The sequence below is a fragment of the Falco peregrinus genome, chromosome 5 (assembly GCF_023634155.1).
Source record: "Falco peregrinus isolate bFalPer1 chromosome 5, bFalPer1.pri, whole genome shotgun sequence".
Taxonomy (NCBI): Eukaryota; Metazoa; Chordata; class Aves; order Falconiformes; family Falconidae; genus Falco; species Falco peregrinus.
Window position 1 is genome coordinate 23,927,874 of NC_073725.1, and position 20,608 is coordinate 23,948,481.

Sequence of the window (20,608 nt, forward strand, 5' to 3'; positions counted from 1 at the left end):
TATTTGTTTCAGTGAAGATACTCTAGACTTAACACATAACAAGGGAAAACTTCACATACTGTTCATATGTTGTAATGTTAGCAGTTTGGAAAAGATTCCAGGAATTCCATATTCATTGCAACATTGGTGTGGGCTTTTTGTTTCTGGTTTCTTTTCAGGGGCTGGGGGTTGCTTTTTTTCCTATTAATCTTACATGCAGTTTTGATTTTTCCTTCATCTAAAGAAGGAAAATCAAAATAAATCACCAGCAGTATGACTGGCCTGCTTCCAGCACTTTCTTGGAGTTGCATCTTTCTAAAAGCCCTCAGCTGAACTGTTGATCAGAGAAAACAGCAGCTATGTAACAGCCCACAGTAAGTCTAAATACAAACTGGGGCCTGGGCCATCAGTGAAAACCAGTGGTTCCAGTTAGAACTGCAGGATCTATAAGAGGTGTCACTGTGACTATCTGAATTGATATTTCAGGAGATCAGAGGTCATCTTGTGTTCTTTCACAAAGCACCATGGGATTTTAGAGTGATCAGCCGTGAAAGAGCTATAAAATGGGTATATAACCGAAACATGAAGCAGCATTTATCAAAAATGGTGAGCATTCAAAGAATACCTGGGTCTGTCCTAGGCACTCTTCCATCTAAGGCAGGCTAAACTCAGTGCTGCTTAGATTTTACAAACCATAGCTTAGCCTGATATGGACTTTAGTTTATGGCTTTACAACCCGTAAATACTGTAATATGTTTTGTCATCTTCCCTTCACTCTCTACATCACCTCCACAGTTATGCAGTGCAAATTTTTTTCCCAGAGAGTAACATCAGAATGCTGGTGTCTGCATTTTATTTCACAACAGCCATACAGACTGAACCAGTTTTACTTTACAACTTACTGAATAGCACTTCTAGCATTGCAGTCTGAGGCACTTAACACTGGCAAGCTTTGACTGTTTTCTACTCCTTCACTGAAAGTTATTAATAACCTTCAAAGCCGAACACTGTATAGACAGACATAAAAAAAATAATAGTTTGTAGGAAATAGCCGTGGATGTAGAAATGCATTGACATTGACATGGCATGTCTTTTCCTTGGAGCATACTCAAGATATAGCTAACATTTGATTTCTGCTTGATATTAGTGTTATAATCTCCAAGTAGTTCTTGTCTAAGTCTTTTCCCAAAAGTACTGGGGACCTGCAATCATGATTTAAATAACCTCATGAATGAACACGGGAGGGCTGGCTTCACATGCGCACATTTTCCTTCTACAAGGTTTCACAGGATACTGTAACTGGTGTTCATAACTGAGTATTTGTTGCTTATCCCACATCTATCATCTTTCTAAGACTTCTCTGATCATTCTTATAACTAAAATAAGGTGTTGCACCACCATTCATATTCTTTACTGACATCAGTCAGCTGAAATCAATGAAACTCATCACTTAAGAGCTGCAGCAGCTCTCCTTCAAGGTAGAGATAAAGTGAATGCAGCTGGCATGTTATCTGGCAGAACATGGCAGAATTAGTCATAACCATAATATGTTGAAGGTCCACATTGAAAATGTTGCTGTTAGAAGCTGGGGAAGAATGGGAGTTAAGAGTTAGATGAGGAGCCAAAAATCATGACCATTGAGGAGGTAACTGAGGTAGGGAAGAGGTGAAATACAGAAACAGAGTAATTGTGCGTAAAGGAGCTTTCAACTAGTATGTTTCAGAGGTAACCACACAGGAGGCCAGTTTAATTATCTTGTTTTTCCAGGGTGGGAAAAGTGACTACTGAAGCCGGCCACGGCTGCAGAACTAGAAACCAAACTGCAGTTTACTTGACTCCACTACAACACATCCCCATTGGAAGAAAGGAAAAAACTTTCAGAAAGAGAGAGAGATGGGGAAAGAGACCAGAGAAACTGAAGACAAAAGGCTGTAAACAGACACGTAAAAACCATGATGTAAGCATGAAACCATATCATGTATGAAAAACAGGAGCAATAGAAAAGGATGTGGAAAGCAGAAAAGATATAAAACCGAAAAGATGAGAGAAATAATTACATAGACAACTCTAAGATTAGAAAAACATTTCTACAATATTTCCTTGTGTTACTTTCATGACAGAAAAGTGAAATGACTTTAGGTCTTTTTGAGCTATTTTAAAACAATATTGGTTTGGAGATGATTGTTAGGCTTAAGTGTTCTGATCTAATATATATCATGATATAGGTCATATAACATGCAAACTAAAAAAGAAACAGCATGCTGTGGCACATACTGTTATAAGTAAAATAGTATGTGGGGAAGACATATTTTTCAGGAAAGACAATACCATAAAGGAGCTCAGTGCCAAGAAATGCCAGTTAAAAGTGTTACACCAGTGCCACGTAGACAGGTACTCCATATAAACCACATATTTTACATCACTCTATATCGGTTAAGCAATACTTACTGCTTTTCATATCTTATGTTTTGAAACCAAAATTAATGAAACTATGAAGACTTGTTATAAATACATGCAATAAACACTGTATTATACATTTTAGTGCCTGTATAGTTTTAGACTTTCGGTAATTCCTTAACTGTGTTCCTAATAGTGTTTTTGTCTGTTCTAATATCTCATAAACCAAATGTGCTGTAAGCCTCAAATCTCAGATTTCTAGCTTCCTAGTCACCTACTAGAATGATTCAATTTCTCCTAGCTCTGTTGAATGACAAGATGAATGACTGCAAAATTGTCATTACTCTTTGATTCGCTGTTATTCAAGTCTTCACTGCTGCTTTCTCTATAGGCACAAAGCATTTGGGGATGGATTGTCTTTTCAAAATGCTAAGAAAGTTATGAGCTAAGCACCATGACTAGTTCAGATGAAGCACTGTGAATAATACCATTTGGACAGCTAATAGAGCTAATCAAATGCAAATACCTCATTACCCAACAGTTTATTACAGTAATCCCACTATCTTGTTTTTATGGAGTATGTATCTGTTTGCAAGTGTTGGGAGATCCGTGTGACAGGTTTGGAGGCAGTCACAGGTGATGGGAAGCTCCTCTGCCAGCTGACAGATTAAGATGTCTTTACATTGAGCAAGACCAGTAGGAACAACTGCCCACACAACCTCTGTGTGTGTGTGTGTTGATTTGTAGTGTTCAGAACCTGGACTGGATTGCTTAATTTTGAGAATAGTTGATGTTTATCTGTATGCATCACAAAAATATTCCCTGGGTTGTATGTGCTGCAAAAGCATAGAGAAAGAAAGACTATTCCTACCTTGTAGAGCTTAATCTTTAAATATAAAAAGCAGATGAAAGCTGGGTGGGAAGTGAACTGACAGTGGACTGGCCAAGATCAGAGCAGATCAGTGGCACTGTGAAAGCATGTCATGATTTAACCCCAGCCGGCAGCTAAGCACCACACAGCCACTCACTCGCTCCCTCCCGGTGGGATGGGGGAGAGAATCAGAAAGGTAAAAGTGAGAAAATTCGTAGGTTCAGATAAAGACAGTTTAATAGGTAAAGCAAAAGCTGCGCGCACAAGCAAAGCAAAACAAAGAATTCGTTCACCACTTCCCATCAGCAGGCAGGTGTCCAGCCATCCCCAGGAAGGCAGGGCTCCACCACGTGTAATGGCTACTTGGGAAGGCAAACGCTGCAACTCCAAACGTCCCCCCTTCCTTCTTCTTCTCCCAGTTTTATATACTGATCATGACATCATATGGTATGGAATATCCCTTTGGTCAGTTGGGGTCAGCTGTCCCAGCTCTGTCCCCTCCCAACTTCTTGCGCACCTCCAGCCTGCTCACTGGTGAGGTGGTGTGAGAAGCAGAAAAGGCCTTGAGTCTGTGTAAGCACCGCTCAGCAATAACTAAAACATCCCTGCATTATCAACACTGTTTTCAGCACAAATTCAAAACATAGCCTCAGAACAGCTACTGTGAAGAAAATTAACTCTATCTTTGGCTCTATCCCAGCCAAAACCAGCACAGAGTAGAATTAAGATTACCTGAATCCCAATCCAGTAGGTTGTCCCCTAAAACCTGTAGCTGTACTGCCTACAGCAGGCACCAAATTAATCTGTCGCATCAGATTCTCCTGCTAGTTTTTGGAAACGAACAGGCATGCTCAGAGGGAGATTCAACCCTCCAGTACATATATCACCCTCTCGAGACAGCCATTCTCTCTGTTGCGTAAAGTGGGAGCTATGTACTAAGCCTGCACTTGGGCATGCCAGTTATACACCTCAAGCGCAGTATGACCCTAAAACCTGACTATCCCTTGCAAAAGCACACAGACTTATAAATTCGGGAAGTATGAGTATGTTGATAATTAGCCAACCAGTAGTTTACTATATTCTTCACCCATTGTTACTTATGATTTCTCACAGTTTGTACAAACTGGGGGTAGATGAAAGCTTCTAGCTCTTCCCTTTTGTTGGGGGTGTGTGTGCATGGTGATTCTTCCCAGAATACGTGGTGGATTTGAACTGAGTGGTTTCTGTCCTTCAGTCCTGCTACTTAGAAACTCCATTAAATCACAAATACATTTCATGTGTCCTTATGCATTGATAATGAAATGTTGTCTAATAAATTCTATTACAGTTGTGCCACCAGCATAAAAGAGAAGAAATTAGCTGTAATACCAGGTAATGCTGCCTCCCACTATTGATTTCAGTTCAGCAATATTTCACAACACAAAGGCACATACACACACAGATCCAGCAGATGCCAGGCTAATCGATTCTGGGCTGAAATCAGAGGATGCCCTCAAAAACAGTAAGAGGTGTTTTGTTCCCTTTCTGTTTTGTCCCTTAGAAAAAAAGAGTCTTTCTCAACCTGAAAGATTTATTGAGATCTTGAAGGAAGAATAGATGTTTTATGCCTGATGAGGTGGTTTTCCAAAGAACATGGTTCACTCATTCATGTCAACAGAAATGTAAGATAAAATTACAGTGTTAAATTATGCATATTTTAGATATATATTATGTGCTCTAAAATGTATGCTAAAGTAAAGGGAATGAGTATTTTTTGCTCCTGGGAAAGGAAGCTGCACATCAATATTTTTCCAAAAGATTCAGACATGTTTTGTCTGACATATCCACCCTATCTTTAGCTTCTTAAAATAAATGAGACTCTTGTCAGCATCAGTTGATTTCTTAGCTGTGCTACGGTACATAATGCAAATACTACTAGCACACGATTAATTACATCCCTGCCTAATTACACTGTGTAATGTTTCCCTGTGAATATATTCTGTGCAGAGTTGTACTGGCATGTATGCTGATATATAACAAAGGTCAATAAATTGCAAATGTCTGCTACACTGTCTACGTGGTTTTAGGTGCCCTCTGTAACATTTAAACCCCAGATCGCACGTCAAACTTGCTGCTACCTTGGGCTGCCCAACCCTAAGCCCTTATGCAGTCAGTGGAGTGGAATAGTTGCAATACCTACTCTTCTCCGACCAGTTGCTGTCTTACACTGAGGAGCCAGATTCACACCCTAAAATGTCACGGGTACTGCATAAATGCTCTTGCTGCAGTCACTTGCTAGCAACTGAATAGGAATTATTGGTGTAATGCATTTTCATGGAAATATTTCTGTTAGTTTGGGGTCAAAGAGCTTTTTTTTTCGCACTCAGTTTAAGCAAGGTACCAGGGAATGTTTCACAAACAGGGGATGAGGGGTATACTATGAACTGGTTTTTATTGTGTTAGGATATGCAGCTTGGGCCACACGACAAAAATTCAAAATAAAATGACATTTGTTGTCTTAAACAAGATAGTTCTAAAGGGAGATCAGAAGGACAAAGGCCGTGTCCAGTAACAAGCAGCATGGTACAAAAGGGGCATTTCCACAGAGTGAAAACAGTTGGTATCAAGGTCCTGGCAATCGCACTATATGTATTACAGGGGGGAGGTTATTTGGGACTAGCTCTAGTCTGGTCCCGGACAGGATGCCCAGTAGCAGTGGAAGGGCCTGAGACGAAGTCCTGCAGTGCATCTCGGTCCCACCCTACACAAATCCAGTTTGCCTGTTCCAAGACCACTCTACAATGCAAATCAAAGCAGAGTAAATCGGGAGAATAGAGAGCTCTTTTCAGAGGTATGCTCCTGATCTGTACCATAACTCTAATGACCAAAATAGTGTCTTTGATACTTTTTAGGCATGATCCAAACTGTTATTAAAATCAATATATATGCCGGGTTTACATCAGCAATGGAGCTTCCCTTCCACATTTGAAGGGAAGGGTTATGATTCCTGGCCAAGAAAAGACGAAGGGAACAAGAGAGGAACTGCACGTGTGTTTTGCCAACCACCAGTGACACCGTTTTTGCAAGTAATGATTTTTAAAACTGTGTGTTTCCAGGGCATGACTGAATGCAGGTGTTGAAGACAGGGAATAATCATTCTTGGCTTCCCTGTGCACTAGGAAGTATTGAATGGCTGCAGACCACGGTATTAATGATATCTTGACTATGACTCAGGCACTCTTCTGACAGAAGGGTCCTGGAATACCTATCAAGAAGTAATACAGTACATAGATACTCAAAGGGCTGCAGAAGTTGGGCCAGGATTTCTTGAAGACCACTATATCAATATGTGTACAGGGTCATGCTAAGACTCTTCCCACATTTTCATGGTCTCATGGAAAGGCTAATCATAGCTAGCATGCAAATTTTTCCTGTCATGAAATATCCAAAATGTTTTGTGTCTTATTTTGGCTGTTCTGTTAACTCCGTATTACCAGCTTGACTTCCTCCCCCCCCCCCCCCCCCCTTAAAAGAATCCAGCATTTGTTTGTGTAAATGAACATACTTTGGTATTTTAATCAGAACGAACTGCATCTGGATTGCTCCTTTATTGCTATCAGTTTCTCAGACTGTGGAATATGCAAAAATTAGCTCATACTGAAATGTGAGGACAACAAAATTAAATCCTACAGGGAGATGGACTAAACACTGGCTAAATGTCCAAGATGTCAAAAACTGCAGAACACTGAGCACAGACAACAATGAAGATTTTAAAGTGTGCCCACTTTGCAAATAGAGTGCAACAGCTACATGGTGTGAACACTGAGGTCTAAGATATCCAGCTGAGGTGATAACTTGAATTTCCAAACTTAGAAACTCCCTTCAGCCAAGCAATTGTGAGGAGGAGTGGAGGGGTCAGAACAATTTGTGTTGTCCCTGAACAGTTACAGCCTGATAAAACGAAACCACATACTGAGAAGGCAATTTTTATATTATGCTTAGGTTCCATTACATACTTAGGAGTTTAAATCGTGCAGTATTTACACAAAGCTCCCACTGAAGTTTACGATTTCACAGTTAAAAATGCAGTTATTAAGGCATCGTTATTATTATTTGAATTATTGTTATTAACTTGGAAACTCTCCACTTGTATATCCCATTTTGTTTGGCATCTGTAAAACCCTTCATGTGTGGAATGGTCCATGACTATAAAAAACCCCAACAATCTCAGTGCTTCGCTGTTCCCTCCTGCCAGCGATAATTCTTCTTAAACTCAATATATTAAACGTTTCCTCTGCTTGTCCTCATCCCTTGAGGAAAGCTCTCGTTCCGTTTTCACTACTAAAAATAATTGTGTTTATAAATCTAGTGACAGATGTCAGGAATTTATCTCCTTACCATGGCAGAACATGCCTCATCTACTTGCCAGCTCAGGGATTAGCTGGGGGGAAGGAGGAGCGGGCATGAGGCTGCGGGGTTTGTCTCACTGTCTGGCTTAACACAGCCGGCTGAGGGCAGGGCGAGGCAGGCGCTCCCGCCACCACCAGCCTCCCCAGGTAACGCGCCGCTGGGCCGAGCCGCGGCACCGAGCTGACAGGCCCGGCCACCGCCGAGCAGCGCGGCTGTGCCAGGCGCAGGCCCCGGGCGGCTCTCTGAGGCGGACCCCGCGGAGGACGGGTAGCCCACGGCCGCAACGGCCCCACCCCCAGCCGCCCTGCCCCGCCCCTCCTCGCCCCGCCCCTCCTCGCCCCGCCTCTCCTGTGCAGTGCCCCGCCCCACCGGAAGCAGGTGCCTCGGGCCTGCCCCCGGAAGCAGGTTCCGCCCGCGCGCACCGGCCGCCCTGGTGCCCCCGCCCCGCCGCTCCCCGCCCCGCCCCGCCCCGCCCCGCCGCTCCCCGCCCCGCCAGCACTGCGTCTGCGCGCTCCGCCGCCTGACTGGCCCCTCCCAGCGCGCGGGGCTCGGGGCGGGGCCCAGCCCGGTGACGCTCCCGCCTCTGCGGCGGCTGCTACCGCCCGCCCCGCCCCGCCCTCCGCCGCGGGCCGCGCGCGCCGCCGGCTCTGCGCGCGGGGGCGGCGCCAAGGGCTCCCCCCGCCGCCCCGCCCTCTCCGCTCGCTCCTCCAGCGAGCAGCGGAGCTCGCCCCGCCGCCGCCGCAGGTGAGTCGGGGCAACGCGTGGGGCACTGCACGGGCCGGGCCGCGCCGCCTCGCCGCCGGGGCCGGGGAGGGGGGAGAGCGCGGGGGCCCCATCCCGCCCGCCGCCGCCGCCGCGCAGGGACCGTTCTGGTGGCGGGGAGCGAGGGGGGGAGCTGGCGGGCGGCGGCCCTGCGCCCGCCGTTTTCCACCGCCCCGGGGTCGGCGCTGGGGCGCGGGCGCCGCCCCGCAGTCGCCGGTCGGTGGCTCGCGCCGTGCGGCAGCACCCCGGGTGTGAGGAGGCGGCGGGCGCGGCCGCGGGAGGGGCGCGGAGCCTCCCGCGGGGGCCCGGCGGCCGCCGCTCCCTGAAGGTTACGGGCGTCGACCTTGGGGGGGGGCTTCCCCCCCCCGGGCCAGCGGCCGCCCGCCGGGCGCTGAGGTGAGCGGGGCAGGTGTGGGCGTCCGCGGGGCGCGGGGTGACGGCGGTGCCGCCCGCACTTGCGGAGGGCGGAGGGCGGCAGCGCCCTTGCCCCGAACAAAGGGGCCGCGCCCCGGTGAAGGGGCCGGGGCTGCCGGAGCCTCCGTGCGTGTGTGCGCCCTGCGGCCGGGGGTGGGTGCGAGCCGCCCTGCTGGAGCGTGGGAGCCGCCGCTGGCTGCCGTGCGCCGCGCTCCTCCGGCCGTGCACGGTGACCGGCGCCGCCGGTGACTGTCGCTGGTGTGTGCCGGCGACAAAAGGAAGCAGCGCGAGGTCTGCTTGTTAAGTTCCCTAAATAAAACAGCCTTTCGATGTTCACCTGTTAAGTAATTCGGTGTTTGCTTTTGGGTTTCTCTTAAATGGAAGCTCATCACTTCATCCCCTTCCCCATAATTGAGTCTCTTAAAAAAAGGTGTTAATTGGGCCCTATGTATCCCAAGCCTCCCAAACCTGGAGAGGGATTTTCAGGTATGATCTGCGTGCCTGCTTTGTAGCATCGCTGAACTGTCCTGGCAGAAAGACTGCCAAAACGCTTATTTGCAGACCCCAAATGACCGTAACATTTTGTGTCAAGCTTGCGCTTCTGCTCCTCGTTGGAAAGAGACTTTGCATTCTGCAGTGCAAACCATTACACTGCCATGAGTGGAAGCGATATTTGCCGCTGCTGGCATCTCAGTGTCTGGAGACAGGTTCTGGAGAGGTCTCCACAACAAGCTTTCAGTTGTTCTTTGTCTCTTCCAAGGAAAGTTAAAAGAGAGGAGCTCCTGGGAAGGGGGCTGCATGGACTGGGAGAAGATAGGGCATTTGATTAGTTATCAGCATAATGTATAGTGATTATAACTGGATTCTTAGTTAAAAATCCTCTTGTTGACAGATTTATTCATCTAGTAGCATGTGCCTCGACATTTAAATCCTGGGAAATTGTAAGCGTTCTTAATGGAATGAAGAACAACTGTGTGATATGTAAATCGCTGATGTAGATTTAAACCCTTCAGTCTATGCTTGTGAGACAGCGTGTCAAACGTTTTTTGTGGAAGCCTCCAAATGGTGGAAGTTATGTTAGGGATTGTCAGTGCTAGTGATGCTTACCTTTCTTTTTTTTTCCTTTTCTGTGAAAATGTGACATACTGTTGCACAAAAAGATCAAAAAAAGCTTTCAGTCCCCTTCATGAGAGGTCAACTGTGGGGTTAAATAAGCTGTCATACTAAATAGCGAATGTACTCCTTTACTATCATGTGTTCCTTGATCTCAGTCTCCTCTTTGTCATGCTCTTCTGAATTTGAGGAAGGGAAGAAGTATAACCATTTTAAGGTGAAGTATTTTGAGTTGCATGTACTTTGGCAAGGTTGTAATAGTGTCATCTTTAATTTTTTTTAGACCTGAAGGAGAGGATCTTTAGCCATGAAAGGGAAAACTAGAATGTCTTCTAGCTGTGCTTTTGTTGTAATCTGTGTCACCTGTGGGCATGCACTCTTTACATAAACAATTCATAGAAGCAGAACAAGGCGGTCCTGGCTAAAAGCAACCAAGGAGGATCACGAGACTGTTAATTAAGTGTTGTTGGAGACCTTGCAGTGGTCCACAAGTCTTCTGTATTCAGAAAGACTTCCATGAGAACAGTTGTGTTCTTAACGTCAGTTAAGTCATGCACTGGCACCCCCGTGTGTATTTTTCAAAGGGATTACCCTGAAACAGGGGTGGTCTGTCTAACATGAGCTTTTACTCCCTTTAAATGTCAAGTGCATCTGACTTGGAAGAAAATAATTCCCGAGGCAAAGGATGTTGCAGTCTTAGAAACTGATATACCGCAGTCTCTGGTGTCAAAGAATACTGTAGGTACAGTGTCTTGGTATGTAAAAAGTTGTTTAGGCAACTGTGTTTTGACTAATTGACCTCAGTGTTATTTTCCCTGTAGTTTCACAGTCGAAGAAGAAATTATATGAGGAAAAGCTTTTAGCTTTATGGTTAGATTTGCTTTATTTACCACCTATGCTGTAGGATATATAGTGGTCCTGGGAATAAGTCACTGGTCACACGTGTTCTGGACAGGGAACTCCCCACCTCCTTGAAAGTGCTTACAGCCACCTTCCGATAAACTTCTAATAGCTTCGAGCTATTGTAATTACTTTGCATGAAAATTGAAATCTATTTTAAGTGAACAAGGTAGTTTAGTAGGCTAGTGACAGCATTCTTGTGAACATATTATAGCCTGCCTACATCACACACGCAGTGATGGGACAAATGTTTTAAGTCTCCTTCCTACCTTATGAAGAATTGATGTAAGGAACCAAGAAATTAGAACAGTTGGTATTATTACTGTACATCCACTGAATGTTCTGCAAAATGTTTTACATCTTATAAATCACTAATTAGGGAAGAAATGGTTATATGTTACCAGTCTGTTGCAGTACTTAAAATCATCTCTTAGGGTAGTTCTAAAATGTTATTGGTAAGTCTTAATGTCTGTAGAATCTGAAAATATTTATAGTCCTTGTGGATGTAAAGAACTTAAGAGTCACTAATGCGCCTTGCAGACAGACCACGGAGTTATTAAATCCTGTTTTACTTCTTGTCATGTTTTCTTAACTCTTGTTGAGTCAAAGTGAGTACCTACCAACCAAGGATTTGTCAGTGGGCACACCTGCTTGTCAAATCTCTTTAGTAGATGTGCAACTCACAGCCATCAAGTTGGGCTTATACTCTGAGTCTTAGGAACTCTATACACAGCAGAAAAAAAAAAAAAAAAAAAAAAGAAAATATCCAAAATTGCTACAGAAAAGAAGTCCTAGATTTAGGGGTAGGAACAAGCTGGGAAGAAACGGAGTGTAGGCTAATTAATGCTGACTTAGAATGACCTGATGAGAGAACTGGTTGCCTTTGCCTAGAGGGTGGCTTAGTCTTCACTTACTAGTGTTTGTTTAGTATTAGTCTTGTGTCTATCAAAATTCCCAGCACCTTTGGGGCAATAGATTGGTAACACTGAATTATCCAGGCTGTGCATAGAGGGGCGGGGAGGGGAAGGAGAAAGAGGTCTGTAGGAGAGGTTAGACAACATAAAGAGGGGAGATGTAATGAAAAAGGCAGCTACTATAGAGAATTCAAAATAAGCTATGCTGTGATAAGTTTATAATGCTAATATGGAGAGGAGCCAAGAATGCTAAGAAGGTAGCACAAATAAGATATAAAGAGAGTTGGTTGCATAGTAACTGTGATCGTTACTTTAGTGGAATTGATGATGCTTATTTTGTGATATTGGCTCCTTAGTTCAAGCAGTTGCAATATACGTTGAAATCCTGGAAGTACAGTTAATGTATTGTAGTGAAATTACAGTTACAGAGAAAAATACATATCATTTGATGATGCAAGAGTGTGGGAGTGTCTGGTGCAGTGGCCCACAAGGTTTCATTAAAAAATGGTATATAAATACACTGTATGACCAAACAAGTATTTCTGTAAATCATGGAGAATGTGATTTTTGCGAAGGAGCTTGGCACCTGTGCTTAGCAGATGGGTAACAGGGATCAGCCATGCATTCAGGCCTTGGTACCTGTTTCATTTTACTCTCTGAAATGCTAACTTAATACCCTTCTGTGCCGCTGTTAGACTTGATCTTTAAGTCTGATCCTTGTCTCCAGCAGTCTGAGAACACGTGTAACATGCAGGCAGAAATCCTTCCATCAACTTTAAACAGAATGCAGAAAACGTGGAAGTTTTCCAGACATGAAACTTCTGTGAAGAATGTTGAAAGCCAGCTATGTGTGGTATAGTCCTTCTCTTTGCTAGTACTTGCATTCAAGCCCATCAGACAGCGCAGGGCGAAGCCAATCTGTCATTTCAAGGCTGTGCCATTTCCGCAATGGGCTTTCAGTATGGAAGTAGTTAATTCCAGCAATGATTTGCCCAATGGGATTAATTTCAGACCTCAAAATAAAAGAAACTATACAGACAGGAAAACAATGTTAATGTGTCAGACTTCTGCAGGCATGCTGTGTCAGTCATAGAACCCGCCCTTGACAGGTGAGATCACACCATGGAAGATGTTTGAGTAGATGGACCTGAAGGCTTTTCTCAAAGCAAGGCTGGTAGAAGCTTATCTTTAACCATCTGTCACTGTTACCCATGGAGATCAAAGTAAGCAAAATCAGATACCTCAATTAAAGTGGTGGTTGTGTGGAAGAGCTATTTTGGTATGACACCACTAAATTACAAAGTTTTTACATATCTAAATTAATTTCATCGTTGTAGTGTAACATGCAAATAAAAGTTCTTCCAGTCCTCAAACTCTTGTATTTAGAAAAATTACACTTTAAGTTGCACACCCTTAACTGGTTTCTGTAAGGTCAAAATTTATATTTAACAATATCCAAATTAAGAGTTCATTGGGATTCTTCAGTGACTGCTCCAGTATGGTCATGACTGATGGCTTAGTACACCTTATTGTTAACTTGAATTCTCTGCCTTGTATGTTTACATTTTTTAAGTTGTTACTGATTTGAAAATGAATATGAGATTTGTTTTACACTGACAATTCACATTGTGAAGTCAGTGATGCAGCACTGGTTTGTATGAGTATGATTTATCTTTCAGTCATGCTCCAGGTTGTGTATTATTTTTTTTTGTCTGCTGTTGACCAGGCATAGTGGCTTTGAGATTCCAGTTCATTCATATGCAGTGGAAGTAAGGTATATAATAAATGAGGAAAATTTAACCTAGAAAGAAAACATTGCACTCTGGACTCCTCCTCTATACAGTCCAGTGTTATCATTCAGAATTTAAAGGACAGATGCATTAGGCTAAATACCAGAAACTGCTTTCTGTTAAGCAAGCTCACCCTCTGAAATGTTATTAAGTGGTTAGTGTTGCAAGGCAAAACAGATGGCTATATGTAACTTTCATAATGAAATGCAGACTGGTGTACAACATGTTGGAGTATCCCAGTAGGAAGATACCCAGTAACTTGCGATGCATAAAATGCTAGTACTTGATTGTTTTTCCCTGTTTAATGAAGACTGTGATAAAAACAATAACAAAAAATTAAGACTGTGATAAAGAACAATAAGAAAGCTGCTAGTCTGAATTAAGAATTTGGTTTGTCATACTTGTTTTAGTGTATAGTGTAACACAAAGGACTGGTTTTAGAGTAGTTAAAAAAAGTACAGGTGCATTTGTTTCAGAAATATTAAAAAGAGTGAAGTTCACCAAGTGGTTTTTCTGGGTGCAGTGTTCTTTCTGGGAAGAACTTGTCTCAGGTGTAGTTGTGTAACAACAGTTAAGCAGGACCTGTTGCTGCCTTTTGGACTTCGGAGTTAAACTCTAAACCTTAATCCAAGCTATGTCTCAGGCCTCTTTCTTGCATGTTTTTTTGATAATAACTTGGATTTTAAGTCATGATCTTAACTTTTTACCCTTCTGCTACTGCTGTGAGGAGAAAATACTTTTAACCAATATATATTGCACATCTTTAATGTCTCTATGCTTTTGTTAAGGAATCCTGTTGGAGGCACTGCCAGCCGGTATATCTTGTGTTCGGAGCTGGGGAGGTTATAAGTTGTAGATTGATGGTGTTCTTCAAGAGGCCAGTAGCTGATCCACAGAATATTTTAGGGAAGTCTGTATGTGTACTCCCATGCAGCTGGCTCCCTATCAATCACTAACTTTGAGCATGTAGTCATTAGTTTCAGTGATGGGTTTACAGTTACAATTATGCTTAAAAGAAAGGTTTTATAGTGCAGCTGCCTGCCAAAATGCTAGAATATCTCGGCTCCTCTTTGCCCAAGAACCAAAGAGTGAGATATGAAATGTTTGGGTTTGGAACCTTAGAAGGTCCTGATTTTTATTTTGAGAAATCTGCTGTCCTGTCTCTTTAAAGATTTTCATTGGATCTTCTTGGGGAAGTTGATCTTTTTGGGTAACTTGGTTTGGCATATGTTGAACTTTTCTAATAGAACACCTTCTTAAAATTAAATGAAGGTTAGCCATCATCTGTTGTGTTTTCTGTCTCTCAAAGGTTGAACTTTATAGTTCTTGCAGTCAAAACGGATAGAAGTATGAAATAGCTAAGAAAGGCGTTCTTCTCTGCAAGAGGTAGAGCTAGAACTGAGACCACGTGTATAACATGCATAGTTTGAGTTTCTTCAGGCTGGAGTATTTTGAAGAGCATTAGAAAAACAAATGAGTTCTAGTGATCTTAAATATAGTTTGGTAAAATTGAAGAAAACCATCCACTGCTTGAGGAGCGAAGTTTTATATTCTAATCTTTCTAATAGGTTTCAGCACAGCTTTAGGAGGTAATTATTTTTTTTTACAGATATGGGGGAAAAAATAATTCTGTGAGGAGAAACTGCAGCAGAAACAGTCTTATAACCAAATACCAGGATTTTTTTTTTTAAATATGAACAGTGAAATACAGTATGACACAACACTGAAATGGTCATAACTAACCCAATCAGGGTGGTGTAGTTATTCTTTGATTGTCAGTAGCTTGAAGGAGAGTTTTTCAGGAACATAATTTCTTTTCCTCAACAGATTAAGGTCTTTCATGTTGACCATTATCTGTGAACAACAGGAATGGGTTTTAACAGCGCTAACTTTTTCAGACTTCATGCAGGACTCGGACTGTATGTATTAAGGTAAAAGAAATGAACTGCTCAAGGGAAAAAAGCTGTAAAATTACCTTCTGACTCTGTGGAGAAGTGATGCTATTAGAAGTACTGTAGCTGAATTAAAAGCACACAAGTGGCCAGCTGGAAATAACATGTTTTGATAAGTCAGCAGTAGTGAAGGTTTTGTAGGCCAGAGGAAATCCTATGTTACGCCATGCAATGTTGAAAAGGTATTAGATTACATACTTCTCACTGGAATTTAAAAGTTCGCATGTACAGAAAGGAATACAGCTCACACTTGGTAGCTGCAACATGTGTAGAATTAAATCAATTAAATGTTGATAAAGATACCAGATTTCACCACAGACTCTTATAGTAGTTCTTCCCTGGGGAGACAGACCTTTAAAATAAACCAGATTTGGTCTGTGACCACTGCTGGAATGCCTTTAGCTTTAGGATCAAAAAACAGTTTTTGCTACTTCACAATTTGAGAATACATAACTTGGAAGTATCTTCTGTGATACTGCAAGAAAAGTCTGGTCAGTATTTTGAGAAAGGCAAGATCAAAATCACTGTGCACTGGCACTTGATATGGAAATTGATAAATTGACCTGAATATTAGTAGTTCCGTACTAAGTCCACGAACTGAATGCCATCCGTTTCTAGCCACTGCATATTTTATGCCCGTAATACCTGAAATAGCTGTGAATCTCTACCGTTGTATCACATGATTGGCAGGCATACATTGACCCACAAGACTATTAATTGCCTGATTGGGTCTTTTGGGTCTACTAGATCGACTCTACCAATTTTTCAAATTATAGATCTAATAGTTTTAGAACAAATAACATATAGAAAAGGGGAGGGATCAGACTAAACAGTTTTTCAACTTCACAAATGATGTATTACCATCCAGCATCAGGCTTATAACCGCTTGTATCCTTGAATCACCTACTCAAAAGGTTAATTACAGTTTTCTGTGTATTTGCAAACTAGTCTCGTTCAGCAAGTCATGGATATGAAATCTCTTCCTCTGAATAAAAGACAAAAAAAAATTAGGATTTTAGGAGGAGCAGTTTGCCTGCATAGAATGTAAACAGGAGGAAAAGTTACTGGAACAAAATATGGCTACAAAAGTAACACTCTTGCAATAATACTGCAAAAGAATACTTACACATTTGTAATTGGGTGGTAAAACAGATGGCAAAGTCATAAAATGAATGAAGTAGCTTACCATGCCAAGTCAGATTTCACTAATGAAATTTATTTGTTACAGCTGGATGATTCCTTAGAGGAATAAAAGGAATTTTTTGAAATGCAAAATCCCAACATGCTCCTATTTCATTAGGTTCCATTTGGGTGGTGTATTGATGCAGTCTGCCTGTGGGGAGTGAGAACACTTGCCTGTATTTGTGAAGAGGAGACAGAGAAATCAGTGGTACCTGCTTCTTGGTGTCTCTTGCTAATGACCTGTGTTTGGTCCTGTGTGTTTGCACCATTTGTGCTATGGCCTTTGATATAAATGGTCTTGGATTCGCTGGAGCAATTGTTCCCTGCATCCTCCTTTGCCAGAAGCCAATTAATAGAATGTGAAGGATAGTATTTTGGTATTCCTACTCTGCTTTTATTGAAACTTCATCCAGCTAGGCACTGACTGCACAGAAGGCATTGCCTGCCTCAAAAACATTTTATTTGACAGCTTAAACTTTTCTATGTTAAGAATTTAATGGGAGCATTATTTAAACAAGGCTTCTGTGTTCATTCTGTCTGTGCTAATACCTTGAAAGAATTTAAGGGTGTTCGTGTGAGTTTTCACCATAATACTATATGACTGGCTAATGAGGCAAAATAAGTTGTTTTGAGCAGGATAAACTCCCTGAGCTATCCGCATCTGAACTTGTCTCACTGTGAAGCGAGATGCCTGCAACACAATGAGGCTGCTTCTACCAGCCAGTAAACCTGACCTATAGAAAGGATGCAGATGGCATCCCTTCTAAGGATTTTGCAGGTGTTGAGCACAGCCTTCCGTAAGGCCAGTGGATGCTTGTTTTTTCTTTACAGATACCATTTGTTTCTAGATTTCTGTTACAAGTTAACTTCCCTGAAACTCTTTGGGTGGAGTTTTGGATTTAGTGAGTGTGGATCTTAAGTCATTCTTTCTGGCTGTAAAAATGACCATATGGATATTTGCTTTTTCTAGAAAACACATATCTGACATTCTGAACCTCTAACTGAAGGGTTGCTAACGATTAATGAGATTGTGTTAGAGGAAAATCTGATTTGTGGATGCACATATTCTGGTACACCTGTATTTTTCCAAGTATGTCTTTTGGAAGCCTTCTTCAGAACTTATATCATCAAGCCAAGTAAAAATGCTTGCATTTAAATCATCCTTACATTTCTTTAGTGAGTACTGAAGTCTAAGTATACAGAGGCAAAAAGGACACAGTGATGTGGCTGAGATTTGAAGTACGGTTGATAAAAAAAAAAAAATTGGGTTTGTGATACAGAGTATGCTGTAAGCAATTTCTTGAATGCAGAGTTCTTCAGCTGCCTTTGAAAGTGAACTGCTGAGGCTCACACTGCAAGCTCTGCCCTAGTGCCTTCGAGGGAACTCCATTTTTGTTGCTTTCCAGAACAGCTGGAAGCAGCAGCTCAGTGTGAGTGTGACACCTGACTTATCAGTCAAATGTTAGCTTCCAAATGTGCTTTCTTGCACTTGAAACACAGGGTGAAAATGGCTGTAGGTAGCATGTCTTGGGTGACGTTGGCTCAAACATGTCCTTGAAGTGCTTCCCTCAGTCCTTGGTTGAGTAGCACTAACTTAAGACCCCAAGTTGTTGATCCTGTATTACTTGCAGGCTATGTTTACCTCTTATATTTTTCTGAATGGGGGAGAAGTGTCTTTGTTCTATATCAAATGCTGAATAAAATTTGGTACTCGCAGCTGCTTTACGTAGTGTCTCCCATGAATGTAACCTGACTTCTGTCAGGAGACTTGATTATGGGTATTTGGTATGGGAGACTCTTCTGCAGATGTGCCCCTCTTCTGTTTCAGCCTTTCATTCCTCCTTAGCTTTGGTTATGTTAGAAAATTGGCTGTAGTACCTGTTTGTCTTGCTTCTGAATCCATGCAAGTCTCATGTGTGGGTGGCTTTGATAGGCTAGTGATGTAATTGTTCATTCTTCTACCATGACTGCTTTTACTGTTAATTCTCTCCTCATGGTATGTAATGTTAAATCAATACAAAATGAATGTCTTCTGTTAATATTCTACATTACAGACCTCCACGTTTAGAAATTTAATCTAAGAGAAGACATGGCTCTTACATTTCATGTTAAAGCAACATTTCAACACTGTCAACCTCAGAAAGCTGTTCACTCAGTGATTAGAATAGACTGAGATAGGGAGCAGTCATGCAGTGAACTTGAGGAAGCAGAAACAGTATTATAGACTCATGTAAATGTGTGTATTACCAAAATTGTTTCACAGTAACTTCAGTCAATTGAACTATGAAAACAAGCTTGCTGTTGTTAACCTGGGTGCTGTGCTTCAGCTTGCTGTTTTTCCCACTCGCCTCTGGATCAGTCCTGATAAACCATTGCAAGTATCTAGACTTCTTCCAAATGTCCCATGATAGCTATCACATAGCTTACAAAAAGCAAGGAACCTTCAACAGGTGCTTCAACAAATTAGGGTTGAAGAACCTTGCAACACTTGCCTTGGTTTTCCACAGTGTTTATAGGCTGCGGTTCAGCTTTCCCCATGCTCAGCTATGTGCTTTTCTGGTCGGTCTGTTGTGCTAGCAAGCTTGTTTAGGCAGTTCATCTGTGCAAAAACTAGTATAGGCTGATTTTTGTCTAGAGCAACTTCTGAGCTGCTTTGCCACTTAGTTGTTGCAAACAGCAGTGCTATTGGAAGGAAGGGTGTGGGAATATCGGTCAGACTGTGGCAGGTTCAGTTTATATCAGCCTTGCAGACACACACAGTTGGACTCAAGTGTTGTGTGTTTTGTGAGCTCTTTATGTGGACAGTGATGTAGCTGCTTAATTTTCTTTTCAGTATGCTGCAAGGATTAAAATCTTTAGACCTTCATTTTGTTCCAGTCTATTTCTGCTGTTCAGTTTTCCAGGGTTTTCTTGTGCTGTTCCATATGGGTTTCAAGAATATTTTTTTCATGGAAGTTCCTCCCCAGCAGTTGTTTTGCATGGTGCCAAAGAGCGTTTTTGGTAACAAAATGCTGAAACAATGGCTTAAAACATATGCAATAGATATCTCTTCTCACTTCAGAAGCTGCTGCGTAGTTTGCGGCTATGCCCAGAAACTGTTGCTAAGGCCCTGCGGAGCCTCGGGGTGACTGCTGGAGGACTCTGAACTTGTTTACTGTTAGCTAGTGGTTTAGTGACTTCTTGTTGGAGGACAATTCTTGTGATGATGTCTTAAGACTACAGAGCTGCGGGCATGTGGAGACCACTGTTCTTTATAGCAGCATGATGTAATTTATAGGATGGATGGGGCTGCAGTAACTTGGTGAAGAGTTCAAGGGCTGCCTCTTCCAGTTTCAGTGCCTGGATATGCTTACAGTTGAAAGTACCTGTCTCAAGAAGCTGGAAGATGTAGGTCTTTTGCCTGAGGAGATTTGCTGCTACTCAGAGATAGAACTGATGTCAGTTTTCTACCCTTTTCTTAGCAGATGTGTAGTCACCTTAATAAATTTGTTTTGTGGGTGTGGGAGAGACAAGCACCTCTTTATGGTATGTACTAGAAAGCTTTGGAGAGAAGGGTTCTTACCAACCTGGAATGTGCTTTAACTGCTTGTTATAATCATGGCAAGCTGTGAATCCTAATTCCCAGTTAAACAAGTTGATGTGAAAGGATTTTTTTCAGCAGGAAAGGACTTGTTGTGAAAGCACTTCCAATTTGTTCTGAGACTGAGGTTCAGGCAGCCTATTTCATTCTCTAATGAGGCTAGCCATTTCTAAGATTGGTTTGAATATTTGGGTTGTGTTTCCTCTTTAGGCTACTTAGAATTTGTAGTGGTTATTTAGTATTTGTAATTTTTATTCTACTGTAACAAAATGATGATGTTACTTTCTGCAGAGCTTAACAGATGTAGCGTGTTTAAACTGTAATAAAAACACCAGTGAAACTTGAGGCATGGAGTGACACTTATT

At 42.3% G+C, this 20,608-nt stretch overlaps 1 protein-coding gene across 1 annotated transcript in view; it reads left to right on the forward strand.

Annotated features, from left to right (window-relative positions):
- The first annotated feature begins 8,225 nt into the window (after positions 1 to 8,225).
- The window catches only part of RALA (RAS like proto-oncogene A), a 28,751-nt gene continuing 16,368 nt past the window's right edge, over positions 8,226 to 20,608 (forward strand). The window contains exon 1 of the mRNA XM_055806163.1: positions 8,226 to 8,380. The gene's annotated coding sequence lies outside the window, so the exon portion shown is untranslated. The remainder of the gene's footprint in view (positions 8,381 to 20,608) is intronic.